At 42.6% G+C, this 18,556-nt stretch overlaps 1 pseudogene; it reads left to right on the top strand.

Annotated features, from left to right (window-relative positions):
* Positions 1 to 8,578: 8,578 nt before the first annotated feature.
* LOC132131163 (hatching enzyme 1.2-like) lies at positions 8,579 to 16,129 on the top strand (annotated as a pseudogene).
* The last annotated feature ends 2,427 nt before the right edge of the window (positions 16,130 to 18,556 follow it).

Here is an 18,556-nt window from a genome sequence, read left to right as displayed (position 1 = left end):
TTTTCATCATAAACAAACAAAAATTAAATACATTTGAAATGGAAAAACCTCTGATACTGTAGGCTTTAGTTTCAGATTAATGTGTAAGCTGAAGTTATAATAATAATTAAAAATAAAATCATTATTTATCATTTTTTATCATTATAGCACTCTATAGACCCCTATATCTAGAGTGCCCTGGGTTCGTTATTGATAGAATTATCATGATTTGTTTTGGGAAATTTACACAAGTTATTAAATTCACAATATATCTATAAATCTAGAAGTCTGAATAAAGCAACAAACTGACAACTGCACTTGTGTGTTTACTTGTAAACTGAAAAGTGTGCTCTAATGAGCCCACACACCTTAGTACAAGTGGGAAAAAATAAAAAAATAAAAAAATATATATATATTACAGCATACCAGATCCTTTATGTTATTCACCACTTCTTATGTCTTCTTATATTATATATAACTTATGTAAACACTAAGCTTCACTGGGCCCAGACTTTCTATCAAAATGCCAGAATTAGTCCACTAAATAACACAAAAGAAACACATACAAATAAAACGGTGCAGGCCTGAACGACGTTTGAGTGCGTTGTAGTGATGTGTCGTTCGTGAACGAATCGTTCTTTTTGAACGAACCTTTTAGGTGAACGAATCGTTCTCGTTCACGCAATCCACTGACTCATATTTCTCGTTCATTAAAGTTCCTCCCTCCACAGCAGCGCGGCGCTATTAGCAGCGCACGCGCAGCTCGGTGAACCGGGTAACAACCAATTCATCCTGTCAAAGAATTACTCAAAGAAATACCTCGAGCCAATAGCCTTCGAGTATGAGATGTGATGTGACAGAGTATGTGATTTGTTGAATGTAGTCAACGAATATGCCCTTAATGAACGAGTTTCATATGAGTCTAAACTAGATCTAGAGATCTTATCGTTCGTGAACGAAATGACTGAACTGGTACACATGTCATTTGTGAATGAGTTAAATGAGCTGATACATCTCGTTCGTGAATGAAATGACTGAACTTGCACACATGTCGTTCGTGCACGAGTTGAATGATACATCTCGTTCGTGAATGAAACGACTGAACTGATAGACATGTCGTTCGTGAATGAAATGAACTGGTACATAGCTTATCTCGTTTGTGAACGAAATGAACGAGAGTAAACCGGGTAAGTCTGCCATTTAGCATGTCAATCTCGCAAAAATGCAAACATCTCGGTTACGTATGTAACCTTGGTTCCCTGAATAGGGAACGAGATGCTGCGGTGACGTCACCACGTATGGGAACACCTTCGGTGTGACGAATGTCTGAAGCCCTATACCATCCCGGCAATCCTATTGGCCAAATAGCGCGTGGCACCGCCCATGCATGCGTACGCATATATATACCTGGTGCCGCGCGCCATTTACCTCAGATTTCATGAATTAAGAAGAAGAAGAAAGCTATCAAGGTATGGCACGGCCAGAACCGCAGCATCTCGTTCCCTATCCAGGGAACCAAGGTTACATACGTAACCGAGATGTTCCCTTTCATAGGTCACTTCGATGCTGCGGTGACGTACCTGATAGCTTGGATCCAAGGAAGCATCTGCTCAAGCGGAGAGAACCCGGGAGCCAGGAGCCATCCTCACATCCAGACTGTAAGACCTGATAAAAGTGCTCGGTAAGGACCAGCCTGCCGCAGCACAAATATCAGCCATAGAGGATCCACTAAGAAAGGCTTGAGAAGAAGCCACTGCTCTCGTGGAATGACCTTTTACTCCTAAGGGTGAAGCGAGCCCGCACGCCTCATAGGCCAAGGATATAGCCTCCACCAGCCATTGGGACATGCGCTGTTTCGTAACTGCATGGCCTTTAATCTTATGTCCAAAACAGACAAACAGCTGGTCAGACTCACGCCATGGGGCAGTACGATCCACATAAGTCTTTAACGCTCTCACAGGGCAAAGACTTAGATCCCCAGACTCCGCCACAGCAGGGGAAAAAGCCTCCAGGACCACCTGCTGAAAATGAAAAGGATTAGACGCGACCTTAGGAACATAATTAGGCCTAGGTCGCAACAACACTTTCACAGAGCCCGGTGCAAACTCCATGCACGAGGGTGAGACAGAGAAAGCCTGTAAATCCCCAACTCTCTTGAGGGAGGATAAAGCCATGAGAAGAAGTGTCTTCAGAGTCAGGAACTTATCCGATACAGTTTCCAGGGGCTCAAACGGATGCCCTGACAAACCCAGTAACACAATGGATAAATCCCATGAAGGAACTCGCACAGGGCGGAAAGGTCTCAACCGTCGCGCACCCTGTATGAAGCGAGAAACCAGTGGATGGCGACCCACTGAGACACCACCTATATACTCATGGTAAGCTGAGATAGCTGCCACATAAACTTTCAGGGTGGCTGGTGTCATTCCATCCGAAAAACGGTCCTGAAGAAACTCCAGTACTGAAGCCACAGGGCAGTAAACTGGGTCCACATTATGAGTTTTGCACCATGTCGTAAACAGTCTCCACTTGAAAGCATATAAGCGTCTCGTAGAAACTGCTCTAGAGTTTAGTATAGTCTCGGTGGTTTCAGCAGAAAGACCGGGACATATCAACTCATTCCGCTCAGAGGCCACGCCCACAGATTCCACAGATCTGGCCTCGGATGCCAGATCCGTCCCTGTGCTTGCGATAATAAATCCCGTCTGAGGGCAATCTCCCACGGAGAGCCCGCTAACAGATTGATGAGATCTGCAAACCACGGCTGCGTGTGCCATCGCGGAGCCACCAGCAGCAGCTGTCCCACTCTGTCCCGCCGTATTCTGCATAATACCGCTGGGATCAGACGAATCGGGGGAAACACATACAAACTGGTCCTGGGCCAGCTGTGAGCTAGCGCATCCAGATTCAGGGGTGATGGAGGGCATAGGGAGAACCATAGCGGACAATGCGTAGTCGTGCTCGACGCGAATAAATCCACTTTCGCTTCCCCGAAAATCCGCCATAGGTGATTCACCGTTTGGGGGTGTAATCTCCATTCCCCCTGCTCCAGAGCCCGCCTGGATAGTAAATCCGCTCCGAAGTTCAGTCGTCCAGGGATGTAAACAGCCCGGATCGACAGAAATCTGTCGTGAGACCAAAGAAGGATACGTCTCGCCAGCCTGCACAGGGGGCGAGAACGCAATCCTCCCTGATGGTTCAGGTAAGACACGACCGCAGTGTTGTCCATTCTGAGAAGCACATGACGTCCGATCAGTAGACTCGAAAAATACTGGAGAGCCAGAAAGACCGCCAGTAATTCCAATTTGTTTATGTGCCAGCTGCGTTGTGCCGCTGTCCACACTCCGTGGGCTGGGCGCCCATGACAAACAGCTCCCCACCCGGTCAAAGACGCATCTGTCGTGACAGTCTCTCGGGAAGCACAAATTCCCAGCCGAACCCCGGTGAGGAGAAATTCGGCTGACATCCATCGTTTTAACGACATCACACACCTCCGCGTCACCGAGATCGTTCGATGCGGAAGACAACGGGGTGAAATATTCCGTCTCACTCACTGTCACTGTGTGACCCGCTCTGAAGTGCTGAACGCATGACGCAATCGACTGAGCGCGCGGGAGAGAAAGCTTTGCTGTCATCGCGCGAGAGTCCAATTCTATTCCCAGAAAAGTAATCCGTTGAGAGGGGACTAACACACTTTTCTGGAAGTTTGTGCGTAAGCCCAGGCTGTGTAAATGATTCAGCACAAGATCCCGATGAGAGTGTGCTTGAGTCTGAGATTGCGCTAACACCAGCCAATCGTCCAGATAGTTCAACACACGGACGCCCCGGAGCCGCAACGGGGCCAGAGCTGCGTCCATGCATTTTGAGAACGTACGGGGAGCTAGCGCTAAGCCAAAGGGAAGAACGCGGTACTGATACGCTTTGGTACCACAAAATAACGGCTGTAAAAACCTGACTCCATCTGAGAGGGGTGTACTTCTTCTATAGCCCCTTTGCTCAGTAGAGCTGACATCTCCTGTCTCAGCACCGCTATATCCATCGGTTTCACCACCGTGGAGAGAATTCCGCGGAAAGGGGGTGGGCCTTTCCGAAACTGAATGGTGTATCCGTGACAAATTGTGCGTAACACCCATTGAGAAATGCCGGGCAAGCGTTCCCACGCGGCCCGAAACAATATTAGCGGTCTCAAAATGTCCGTTTACTGCAACGCTGTCGCACACATAGAGATGTCCGGGCACGAAAAACTCACGGTGTTCGTGCACAGGGGAAGTATATGCATAGTAGTCGTTGCATCTCGTTGTGCGTAATCCTGAAACGTGTCCACGGCAGGAATTAGGCCAACAGATTGAGCATCGGGCTCTGCCGCTAGCGAAATAGCGGCGGCTGTGCGAGCCGTCATGACGGGCCGTTCGAGAAAGACCCTTTGAAGCGCCCCTCGAGCTCTGAAAACTGGATCGTGCAGAGTGTCTGAGGAAGCGTTTGGTGTTACAGTTCGCTCCAATGCTGTTTGAGGCGCTGTTTGCGGCGAAACAGTCAGGGTTTGAGCGTGGGGACTGCAATGAGAGTGTTGGATGCGCGAAAGCGGTCCAACAGCGCTCTCTAGCAGAGGGCACAGTCCCTGGCAGGCAGCAAAAAGATCAGGAGCTGCTGTTCGGTACCCGAGAACGAGAGGCATTGGCCGTCAAACTCAGGTTCAACCTTTTTCGTTGGCGTTGTTGAGCCGGTGGAACAACCCTAGGGCCCCAATCCTTGCGAGGGGGCGCCATAGGTGAAGGCTCTTCCCGAGAGGCCACTCGCTGGCAGTGAGAGGATGTTGAACGAGAGCACGCGGGCGCCTGTCGGCGTTCAACCTCTCTGGGTCTGCGGGGAATCAGCTGGCGGAAAGCGGCTGATTGCTGTTTCGCTGTTCTGAATTTCTCCACCACTGAAGTGACAGCCTCTCCAAACAAACCGTCCTTAGACACAGGGGCGTCCATGAGAAAAGATTTATCCTTCTCCTTTATGTCGGTGAGATTAAGCCAGAGGTGGCGCTCAACCGTGATTAATCCAGCCATGGAACGGCCCACTGCTCGAGCAGTATGTTTGGTAGCGCGAAGCGCCAAATCAGTTGCTCGCCGTAATTCCTTAACCGCCTCAGGTGTAATACCCTCCCCTTCATCCAATCCTTTTAACAGCTCCGCTTGGTAGGCCTGAAGGACCGCCATAGAATGGAGCGAAGCAGCCGCTTGGTCAGCGGCCATGTAGGATTTCCCCACTAAACTGGACGTGACTCGACACGCCTTCGAGGGAAGGAGGGGGCGAGACTTCCACGCCGCGGCCGAATTAGGCGCAAGATGCTCGGCGAGAGTCTCGTCCACCGGCGGTATCGCTGCATAGCCATGGCCCGCCATATCAGAAATGGTGGCGAAATCCGCAGCCGCAGTGTTTGTGATCCGCTCTGAAAACGGCTGTTTCCAGGACCTCGAAACCTCCTGGTGGAGATCCGGAAAAAAGGGTAAAGGCCTCCGGGCTGCGCAGGTGTCCGACTAGTTAAGAAACAGTCGTCCAGCTTCGAAGAAGGTTGTGCCTTGGCCTTCTCAACCTCCCATTCCAGCCCCAATGTATCCACTGCACGGGAAACCACGTCCAACAGCTCACTGTAGGAGGGGGAAACACGCCTCTCCTGTCCACTAGGAGGGACAGGGCTCTTGTCGGCCGCGAAGTCCTCAGACCCCGAGGCTGCAGTGGATAGAACGTCATCATCATGGCGGTCATAACCGAAGGAGATGGCGCTACATGCCTCTGGTGTGGGCCGTAAATCCTTACAGGAAAAGACGACAGGCTCAAAAGTTTTTCTGTGTATTAGGGTAGGGGAGAGCGAGCGATGTGGAGAATAATTTTCCAGCGCTGAGCTGTCCTCAAACTCCATGTCACACGTGTCACCCCAAGCTATCACCTCGTGCGGTGCCTCGGCAGTCGCAGAAGTGGTGTGGCGGGGGTTAGACAAGGCGACATCGGAGAACACATCTACCCTAGAGCGCAGCACTCTGAGCCGCAGGCCATCGCAATGGGGGCATGAAGAAAGGCCGCTAAGCGCCTCCTGTGCGTGGTGTAAGCCTAGGCAAACTACGCACCTGTCATGAGTGTCCCCTTTAACGATGTACCTAGTACACGGGTCCTTGCACTTTTTGAAGCTCATCGCGTCCGCAGAGAGGAGTATACTGCTCGTTGATGATCGCTGTGAACGCGAGACAATAGGGCACAGAAGATTCGCTTCGTTACTGAAGGAATGAAATCTGAGGTAAATGCCGCGCGGCACCAGGTATATATATGCGTATTCATGCATGGGCGGTGCCACGCGCTATTTGGCCAATAGGATTGGCGGGATGGTATAGGGCTTCAGACATTCGTCACACCGAAGGTGTTCCCATACGTGGTGACGTCACCGCAGCATCGGAGTGACCTATGAAAGGGAAGCGCAGTTAAGTACAGTACTGTGCACATACGCTTGTTTTGATATTTAGCAACTCCACGTTTAATCCCCAATTTGTGAATGTGAATATATAATATACAAACTGTCTGACCAAACAATTAAAATGCTAATTAGGCAAGAAAACCTTGTGCTTTGTTCATCTGAACAAATTAATTAGACTTTATATATTGAATGCGATTATACACACATTTTAATAAAGCCAGATCAGTTTTTGTAATAAGTGAATACGTTCGTTGACTTAAGACATAACACATAATACACTCTTTTTTTGCCATCTGCTGGCTTATTTTGTGTAATACGAAGAAATGGTCACTAAACGAATCAGTGAACGATTCTGAACGAATCATTTTGGTGAACGAACTGACAATGAACGAATCTCTAGAAAGAATCATAATTTCCACCACTAGTGCGTTGGGGCGGGGAAAAAAACTATATCGCCGCTTCACTCGTAATAGAGCAATGAATAATAAACAGCACTACTCACGAACACCACTATGGCATTATATTTTAGTCAAAAGTTATGAGCGTGTAAGACATGCTCACTAGCACATTATGTTATTTCACACGCGCAAAAATGAACCTTCAGCTAGCATGATAAAAGTACTCGCGCACAAATTCAACAACCGAGAGGTGTACAGGTAGCTGCGAGCGAGCGCCTGGCATACTCTCATATGTTAACTCTGCTTGTACAGTGGAATCCTGCTCTCGCGCAGCGGGCTTCTGCTCGCGAGGTGCTGTTTTGCTCGCGCAGTGGATTTCTGCTCGCTCAGCTGATTTCTGCTCCCTTGAGTCTACATGACTTTTGACAATTTGGGGGCGGAAACCAAGGAGGGCACTGACCCTCTTATGATTGGTCACTTTCACACAGGGACATCCTTGTACCTTGATTGACAGCTCTCATTACAGGAAGCACAGAGCTGGGGTTAAGTTACCACCGAAGAAGAGTGGGAATGAATTAGAATGAGTTTTCTAATATACAAAATGTCTCTGCACGTATAAAATGCTGCGCAGATCATAGTTAAATCAATTACCATCGATGTATATATTTGCGAACGATGAAGCCTACGTTTTGTTGAGTAAGTTTACATTAACGTTACATATTTTTGAGCAACAAGTAACATAACTAGCTAGCCTATTCGTTCTGTACATAGACATATAAATACCTAGACGCCTCATTGGCCGCTCGACCGCACGTCAACATCGCCGCCATATTGGAGCGGGCAACGCTCATAACTCTAACATCAGGACAGAAGAAAACGTACCTCACTCATCGACAGATTGGACACCTACAAACCGTCACACGATAATTAAAACAGATCTCGGGGTGTTATCTTTCACAGGTAAGGCTGTTCTTTCCCGATGTTTTTTGGTCATTTTTAACATTATGTTGACAGCTTAAAGAGTAACTAAACCCGAAACCAACTTTTTTTAGTTAATGATCTATAAGAATGGGGCTTTATTAGTGCTGTTCATTGATTCGAGTAACTTTTTTGACATTTGAGTATAAAGTGTTTTAATTCTACAATATATGGTGTAAAAACGTGTGAGTGCTGCCCTCTTCAGGTTGAACGGTGGCTACTGCAGTTGATTTTTCCTATTGGATGTTGCGGTGGCAAGTGACGTAAGTGGTGGCAGGTGACGTAAGCAGTTTCCAGCTCACCACGCCCCTTGGTACGAGCTACCACGCCCTTGGCAGTAAAAAACCATCAAAATCACTGTAGTGAGTCAGGAGCTGGAATTGCGAGTATTGGTAACGACCAGGATAGACTAATATAGCATCTATTTAGCATAGCAATTATATAGTTATTTAGATCTTTAAGTTAGCGTAGATTTATCTGTATTTAGTACAGTGGTCAGGATGGTACGGAGGTGTGTTGCTGGTTGTGACAGCACTGCTGGACTGCATAGTTTACCAGCAGACTTTAAAATTAAGCGCCAGTGGTTGCATGCATTTGGCCTGGAAGACCGCAAGTTCCCGCCTAGAGCTCGAGTGTGCAAACTGCGTTTTACACGGGATTGCTTCTCCAACGCAATGGAGGTGGAAATGGGCTTCTCCACACAGCTCGGGTGCTCTCTCGCCTTGGGCACCAAATAACCTAGAGCTGGCCCTGACATCAAAACTCAGCACAGGAGCATCCTGGACATCTCTACACACTGATACAACATGGACACAAGAGCCTCCCTCTCCAATCTGCTGCTGCTGTTTGGAGTCTCACAGGCGTCTCCTCACATGGTTAGATCCGGTCTAGTGTCTCACTTAAATAATCAACGTACCTCAAGAGTCGTTTTAAACATCTAAAGTTTTGAAGAAGTGTTTGTGTCAGAGCCGGAAAGTGTGGACATCACTACAAGGATTTTGGATTCCAACAATGGTCAGACACCTTGTAGATTTCTATAAAGCCAGCAATGGGTTTCACAAAATACTTGGAAAAAAATTGTCTAGAAGTATAAATATTTCATTTAATCTCTTTGAAAACAGGATCTTCTGAAGTCTTAATTGAAGGAGATCTGGTGCTTCCCAAAACCAGAAATGCTCTCTACTGCTCTAACAACAACTGTTTCTGGAAGAAAAAACTCTAACAACATAGTGGAGGTCCCTTACACAGTGAGCAGTGAATTCTGTGAGTGAATCTCCTTCATTCACTGAACATATCTGCCATTCGTGTAGATCTCATTTTAAACCTGTGTGTCTTTTTGTTTGCAGCTTCTTATGAGAAATCAGTGATTGGGACCGCCATGTCCACCTTTCACTCCAAAACCTGCATCCGCTTTGTGACCAGATCAACTCAGACCGACTACATCAGTATTGAGAACAAAGATGGGTGAGAACTATCTTAATATCTTGCAATATTAACATGAAACAATCATCAGTCCTTAATCCAAAGAAAAAAACTATTATATATATATATATATATATATATATATATATATATATATATATATATATATATTCAAAGAGTTTTCTTTATTTTCATGACTATGAAAATTGTAGAGTTACACTGAAGGCATCAAGGGCTATTTGACCAAGAAGGAGATTGATGGGGTGCTGCGCCAGATGACCTGGCCTCCACAGTCACCGGACCTGAACCCAATCGAGATGGTTTAGGGGTGAGCTGGACCGCAGACAGAAGGCAAAAGGGCCAACAAGTGCTAAGCATCTCTCGGGGAACTCCTTCAAGACTGTTGGAAGACCATTTCAGGTGACTACTTCTTGAAGCTCATCAAGAGAATGCCAAGAGTGTGCAAAGCAGTTATCAAAGCAAAAGGTGGGCTTCAGATAATGGTGGAGAGGCGAGTGGTCACATAATTCTAAAGCTCCCGGCGGGGTTGAATCCTCCTCAAGGTTGAACGTTATTTTATTGATATAAAAGTTACTAGAGATAATGCCAGGGGGACGGAAATCAAGAAACAAAGGAAAGACTTCGGTTAATTCAGAAGAGAACGTTTTATCACCGAGTGAAAGCGAGGATAGCACCTCGTGCGGTGACAAGCTAACAAGCGCCGATAACATCGAGACTATGAAGGTCAGCATCATTGCCGAAATAAAACAAATATACACGGACCAACTCAAAAGGGAGCTTGGTGATTTTAAAGGAGAAATGAACACCAAACTGAACGCTATTGAGACCATCATAAAAGACGTAACGACTAGAGTGGAGGCGGCTGAGGACAGAATCAATGAAATGGAGGCCTTTAACATGGATGCAAGAAATATGCTATCCCACTCACTTGAACTACAGGAACAAATCCAGACATGACTTGAAGACTTAGAGGCACGCTCACATCGAAAAATTTACGGATCCACGGCATAGAAGAGGAGGCCGAAGGAGACGATATAACGGGTTTTGTGGAGAGATTTATCAAAACAGAGCTAGCTCTTCCCGACACCCCTCTAGGAAAACAAAGGTGTCATCGCTCACTTGCTGCTCAACCTCCTTATGGGGCTAACCCGAGATCAATCGTCCTATGCTTTCTATAGTTTCAAATCAAAGAATGGGTGCTTCAATCTGCTTGGAAGAAGAAAGATATTCAGTACAAAGGGAACTGCATTTTCTTGCATTTTGGCAAAGAGGAAGGCCTATGCACCCATTAGAAAAGCTCTTAAAGAATAAAATCGTCGCTGCCAGACGTTACACCCAGCGTGTCTGCTTGTGCACCTCCAAACCGGTACAGTGATTTACAGAGATCTTCAAGAAGCCGCAAATGACCTGAAGGGAAGAGGAGTTATTAATACCGAAACTTTCAACCAAGTGACTAAATACAAGGACCCTTTTGGACCAAGGATGGTGAAATCGGCGTGACAAAATACCCGACGACGTCAATGGGAGAGGATCAAAGGCATTCAAGAAAAATTAAAAGAATTTCACCACAACGTAGACGCCACTAGCGAAGGTCAATATCATGATGTTGAGATTTTTCTTAACAGCTTTCATTAACTCTAAGTGTAATCTGAACCTTGCCGCTGGAAAATGCATGCTTGTTTTTCTCTACCACGTGAGCTGCTCTGATTTAAGTCAGAGGATACGACTCGCATTGAGAGGGACTCCTTTGATTTTAGAGGATTCCACTTTCAGCTTAGAAGTGATTATGGCACTTCACCTTTTGAAGTAGATTTTGTTCCTGTTTATTTGTTCTTTATGTTTTATTTTAGATAGACCGACATTTGATACTTCTTTTCTTAGCCATTCAAGCTGTTCAATAATAATAATGTTCCCTAAAAAATAAAATGACTAGAGAGAAATATAACTTTATTACTCTTAATGTAAATGGCTTACACAATCCTGTAAAAAGGGGTAAAGTTATAGCTAAAATGAAGAGAGAAAAGCAGGATTTTATATTTTGGCAAGAAACGCACCTTTGAGATACAGAGCATGAAAAACTAAAAAAATGGTTTAAAAATTTGTATTATTCTTCGTTTAAATATGGCAATGCAAGAGGAGTTTAAATACTCATTTCAAATCATGTACATTTTCAGTGTACCTCACAGGCGGCAGATGCTGATGGACGATACATTTTAGTAAAAGGATTCATTGATCATAAAGAGGGTACATTGGTGAACATTTATAGACCTCCTGGGCATAATAAGCAATTTACTAAGAACCTTTTTGACTTATTATGTATGGAAATGTCTGGGGTGGTGATATGTGAGGGGGGGGGGGACTGGAATATTCACTTGCATCCTTCACTGGACTCTTCATCTAAGGCGAAAAATATACAGTCAGAGGCACTACATATTAAAAAAATAATGAAAGAGCTAGGCATGATGGACGTTTGGAGAGGAAAAGGTTTATACATTTTTTTCCCACTGTCATTCTATTTTTTCTAGACTAGATTATTTTTTCATGCTCAATTCCGATAGACATAGGATTATTGATAGTAAAATAGGAGTCAGAGACATCTCGGATCACGCAGGGGTTTACTTAATAATACATTTAGATATTAAATGAAAAGAAAGGATCTGGAGGTTAAACTCTAGTTTTCTTAACGAGACAGCATTTCAACAATACATTGAGAAGGAGTTTGAAGATTACATGTATCACAATAATAAAGAAAAGATTTCACCAAGTGTATTATGGGATGCTGCTAAAGCAGTTCTCAGAGGTAAATTGATAATGTGGTCATCAAATAGGAAAAAAGAAAAAGAGAAAATAATTGCTGATAAGACTAGGGAATTTAAGATTTTGGAGGAAGAGCATCAAAGAAATAATAATGCAGATAGTTTAGAACAATTAAATTTGGCTCGAAAGACTTTAAATTAACTTTATGAAAATTAAGTGACCAAAAAAAGCTAAATTTATCAAACAAACCTATTATGAGAATGGACCTAAAGCCAGGAGATTACTTGCGTGGAGAGCACACAAACAAGAAGCTAGTCGTTACATACATAAAATAAAAAATCCACAGACTAATGAGGTACGATATAATCTAGAAGATATACAAGAGTCTTTTGTATATTACTATTCAAATTTATACTCCCAGCCTCCAGTTGCAGACATAAATATAGTGGAAAGTTTCTTGGACTTATTGCATTTACCGTCTATAGGCACAGAACAGAATAAAAAACTCACACAACAAATAACAGAGGAAGAAATAGGAAAAGCGATATCAAATTTAAAGGGGAATAAAGTGCCAGGTCCGGTTTCCATCGGAATGGTACAAGTGCTGCAAGCAAATGATAGTACCGACTTTGAAAAGTTGTTATAATCAGGTTTTGGAAGGCGGAGAAATCCCAATATCCTGGAATCAAGCCCTTATCTCAGTAATACTTAAACCAGGGAAGGATGCAACTGAATGTAGCTCTCATAGACCTTTATCAGTATTGAATATAGATTATAGAATATTTACCGCAATAATGGCCAAACGTTTTGAAAACATATTACCAGATTTGATAGATACAGATCAGACAGGATTTGTTAAAAATAGAACAACGCATGACAACATACGAAGAGCGTTTAAAATCATAAATCATATGAAACCTTCAGAATCTGTCGTCCTTAGCCTTGATGCAGAAAAGGCATTTGATTCTGTGAGATGGGAGTTTCAATATATTTCTCTAAAATGATTCGGATTTAATTGCCAGGTTTTCAATTGTCTAAAATTATCCCTATACAGTTCACCTACAGCAAGAATTAAAATTAATGGAGATTTATCAGTTGGTGTTCCCCTAAAACGAGGCTGTAGACAAGGGTGTGCGATGAGCGCAACGCTATTTGTATTGTTTATTGAACCATTGGCACAAGCCATCAGAGAATCAGAAAATATTATTGGAGTCACTGTATACAATACAGAATACAAAATCTGTTTGTATGCAGACGGCATTCTGATGACTCTCATCTAACCTGATATTAGTTTGACAACATTAATATTCCTACTTAAAAAATATGGCTCTTATTTGGGATACAAATTAAACTTCCATAAAACTCAATTTTTAACGTTTAACTATAAACCAAGCAAACAGATACAAAAACATTTAAAATGTAACTGGAATAATAACATAATTAGATATTTAGGGGTCAATATTCCTAGAGAACTGACAGAAGTATATAGACACAATTATGTCCCCTTAACATGCAATATAAAACATGATATGGATCGTTGGCTAATACTCCCAATGAACATGTACAACAGAATAGAACTGGTCAAAATGATTATACTACGGCGAAAGTGACGTGACATTCAGCCAAGTATGGTGACCCATACTCAGAATTCGTGCTCTGCTTTTAACCCATCCAAAGTGCACACACACAGAGCAGTGATAACACACAAACACTGTGAACACACACCCAGAGCAGTGGGCAGCTATTTATGCTGCGGTGCCCGGGGAGCAGTTGGGGGTTCAGTGCCTTGCTCAAGTCGTGGTATTGCAGGTGGAGAGAGAACTGTACATGCACTCCCCCCACCCACAATTCCTGCCGGCCTGAGGCTCGAACTCACAACCTTTCGTTTGGGAGTCCGACTCTCTAACCATTAGGCCATGACTTACCAAAACTACTTTATCTTTTCTTATCATTACCAAATGAGGTGACCTCTAAGCAATTTAATGAATGGAACTAAATAATTTCTCATTTTATTTGGTGTAAACATAGGCCTAGAATAAAATTTGAGACATTGCAACTAGCCAAAAAGGAAGGTGGTAGGGCTCTCCCATGTTTACAGAGTTATTATAAATCAGCACAACTTAAGATTTTGATAGCATGGTGTGACCCGTCAAGTGATGCCTAGTGGAAAGAATTGGATCAGGCTGAGATCCACACTCCTCTCCACTCCATTTTAGGGGACAAACAACTATTACAATCACTTTTACCCAAAGTATCCCTCGGGATAAAAACACCATTAAGCATTTGGTTTACGGAATTAAGAGACAAGAGAGTTGAAAGAGTTGCAAAGATCTTACGCTGGCCAGCATATGACAGGGATTTCACACCTGCAAAAAATGATGCAAGATTCAAAAACTGGTGTAGGAAGGGTATTACGGCATATTGGAAAATAATAACAGATAATGGCCTAGAAACTTTTCAACAATTATTACTTGAGGAAAGATGATTTCTTCAGGTTTCTTCAATTAAAACACCATGTAATGCAGATATCAGGTCCAAAAACATGGAGAACAGCCCCTTAGTTATGCTTTTTATAAATGTATGTAGGGGGAAGCTCACTTAAAAACTATCTCTGCAGTATATTCTCTTCTATAATCTGGGAAAAGGTTTTCCACCATGTATATTAAACAAAGATGGGAAAATGAGATTGGAATGAACATAACTGAGGATGATTGGTTAAATATATGTGAAACCATTGCTACTACTTCCAGCTCTGACTTATGGAGAGAAATTACTTGGAAAAATACATTAAGGTACTTTATTACTCCACAGATCAGAGAACAACAGATTAAAAATTCTCAACATGGCAATTGCTGGAGGAAATGTGGACATAAATCAGCAGGGCATTTTCACATCTTTTGGGGATGTTCTAAGATCACCCCTTACTGGACAGATATTAATAGATATATAAAAATGATATTGGGACTACAACTAGAAGAGACCTTTTCTGTGTTTTACCTAGGAAATATACCAAATGGGACAAGAAAGCAAGACAGATATCTGCTACAAATCTTACAAGCAGCAAGCAAGAAGGCAATTACACGTAAATGGCTGAACATAGTCCCTCCTACCTCATCGCAGTGGATAGAAATTACAAACGAAATATACAACATGGAGAAACTGACCTTTTCATTAAGGCATGCTTCGGAAAAAGGGGAAAGTTACTGAAAGAAATGGAAAACTTTCTTTAATAAGTAGATGCCATTTATATTATAATATATATATATAAATATCTCATTTAACATGTGTCTAGGGAATATGTTTCATTGCATTATGGCTTCACATTATAGTGTTTCATTGGTCGGTCTATCTGTTTGTTACTTTTTTGTTCATTTTGGTTTAAATGTAAAAAAATCTTTAAAAATAAAGTAAAAAAAAAAAAATCTAAGCAAAAGGTGACTAAAAAGGTTGTTTCACACTTTTTTGTTATGTATATAATTCCATATATAATTCCACATGTGTTAATTCATAGTTTTGATGCCTTCAGTGTGAATCTTCAATTTTCATAGTCATGAAAATAAAGAAAACTCTTTGAATGAGAAGGTGTGTCCAAACTTTTGGTCTGTACTGTATATATATATATATACATAAAACCCCTGTATTTCTCTCTACTCTCAGGTGCTTCTCTTCTCTTGGTAGAACTGGTGGCAAACAGGTAGTCTCCCTCAACAGACAAGGCTGTGTGTATCATGGCATCGTTCAGCATGAGCTCAATCATGCTCTGGGCTTCTACCACGAGCAAACCAGGAGCGATCGAGACAAGTACGTCAAGATCAACTGGGAGAACATCTCTTCTAATATGGCCTACAACTTCCAGAAACAAAACACCAACAACCAAAACACTCCATATGACTACGGCTCCATCATGCACTATGGAAGAACAGCCTTCTCCATCCGTTATGGCCTGGAAACCATCACCCCAATTCCTGATAAGACAGTGGAAATCGGACAGAGGCAAGGAATGTCCAACACAGACATCCTGAGGATCAACAAGCTGTATGGATGCTGATGATGAGTTTTACATGTATGTGGTGTGTCAGATAATTTAATATAGTTCACATTCCCATAAATGAAGAATCGATTTAGGTGATGGTCTTTGTCTTTTATTGGTGTTAATTTTCTGTAACGTGAGGCTGAGTAAAGAAAAATCAAGTTAATCAAAAATTAACATGCAGTAAAATAGTTTTTTCTCTTTAAAATGTCTGATTTCATAAATTATCCGAAGACATATTTCATTTCTGTACTGTCATAGTTGGGGAGCAATGATATATGCTAGCACTAGTGTGCGCTGATTGTCATAAAACAAAGCTTATTGCAGACACACATTTAAGTTCCAGAGGCAGGTTGCATAAACTGCCTAGAATAGTCTTAAAAAGTTAGTCATCTAAATGTTTTTTCTTCAAGACTGGTCAATACTTTTTAAAGTCAGCTGCACAAAGGTAGATTGGTCTAATGTGAATCCAAAAAGTAAGACTGATTACTCCTTGGCTTACTGCCATTTGCTCAAACTAGCTTGTGAGACGCAGTTTTAACATACTGTCTATGCAGCTGTCTCTAGAGCAGAGCAAATCATCTGTTACTCTTGGTTAACAACCAGATTTTCTTTTTTCATTTTTTTCGTCACGAATAAGAAGTACAACTGGATTCCCCTAAATTAGTTTGATTTATTTTTATTTTAAATGTATTATGACATTGTAAAATGTAAATCTCAGACTGGGCTAAAAGTAGATTTTCACTCTCTGCACATCACTAATTGTAGCGCTAGACATCTCTGCAGCAGTCACTCATGTGTCACAGTCACCAAAGTGATTAACTTATTCACGGGAGAAAAATCAGATAGACCACCATCGTCTCTTGAACTCACAGCATCAGCACTTTATTATGTGCATTGCTCATGACGTACACAGTGCGTGGGACATGCACGTTTCAATGACATCACTGCGTAGACTATAACATGGCTTTGCCACTTAAACTTATTCAAATATGCTTAACACTCCCACTCAAAGACATGTTTATAGAATTCTATAGTGACAAACAAAAACTAAATAATACATAACTCCAAAATAAAACATTTGGTATACTGGCAGTTATCTAAAAACCTCTCAAAAATTAAAAATAAAAACACGTGCCAGTTCATATTATTCTGCAAACAAATACCTCTTGAAGTTATCAAACCAAGCCTTTGTCACCGGTTTGGTAAGGACATCAGCTACCATGTTCTCAGTAGGGCAATATTCTATAGCTATTTTCCCTTCTGTGTGTGCAGACCAGACAAAGTGAGATTTTATATCAACGTGTTTACTTCTCTTTCTGCATACTGCGTTCTTAGACAATGCTATCGCCCCCTGGTTGTCCTCATATATCTTGACTGGTACATGCTGGTTACTACTATCAATTCCTTTAAGTAGTTGTACACGTGACATACTCTCTTGAGTAGTGGCAGCTAGTGCCATATACTCGGCTTCACAAGTGGATAAAGCAACCGTTGGCTGTTTCCTACTCTTCCACGATATGACTGGACCATTCTCAGTTAAGCTGAAACAATATCCAGTTGTGATCCTCCTATCATTTTTATCCGCTGCCCAATCAGCATTACTGTACCCCTCAAGGTGTATAGGCTTTCCTCACACTTTTGGAAGTGTTCTTGATCCATAGTACCCAGTGTTGTGCCTGAACGCGTTCATTGAACGATAGTTCATGAACTCGTTCATATTTTGGGCGAACGTGAACTGAACGTGCTGTATTAATGCCTGATGAACGTTCCTGTGAACTTGTTCATTCTGGTGTCTGTGAACGGCACGCTCTCTCAGGTTAACTTCGTTCAATAGGGTGCCAGATTACTATAGAGCCTTCCAGGCGAAAACCCGGCTAAAACACACCGTAAACGAGTCTTAATAAATGTAGCGGAAAAACACCCAATCTGGCAACACCAGCCACCAGTGTCGCACCGCCGTCCGCCGCATGCGTGACGCGTCATCAAAAAAAAAAACAGCAAACGACAGCAGCATGTAGCAAGAAGGCGTATGATCATTTAAAAGAATTTTATGATGTTTATGACAAGGTCGGTGTGAATGGGAGACAAAGCATTAAAGCAACAATGGGGAAATGCTGTCCCCTCAATGCTAATGTAAACCCTGGTTGGATAAGGATTCAAAATTGGATATGAAGATGAAATCTGACGCAAAGCTTCATTGTTAAAACTGATAAAATAATTGCTGTCTGTGATTCTATATGGGCTGTGGCAATAATTTTGAAAAATAATAGCTCGCAAGGTATGGAAAAAAAAAGAACTATGAACTAGTTCATTTTTGGAACTGTGAACTTTAGTTCAAAATTTTGTAGTTTGAACTATGAACTGAACTAGTTCATTTTAAAATTTGTGAATTGAACTTTGAACTAGTTCATGTAGAAAGTGAACTTTCCCAACACTGATAGTACCCTTTAAGTAGCTCAGTAGGTGTTCTGCTGTAGCCCAATTCTGTTGTTTTGGTTCTGCTAGGTGCTGTGA

Source organism: Carassius carassius, chromosome 48 (assembly GCF_963082965.1).
Source record: "Carassius carassius chromosome 48, fCarCar2.1, whole genome shotgun sequence".
NCBI lineage: Eukaryota > Metazoa > Chordata > Actinopteri > Cypriniformes > Cyprinidae > Carassius > Carassius carassius.
This window is presented reverse-complemented; position numbering and strand designations above follow the sequence as displayed.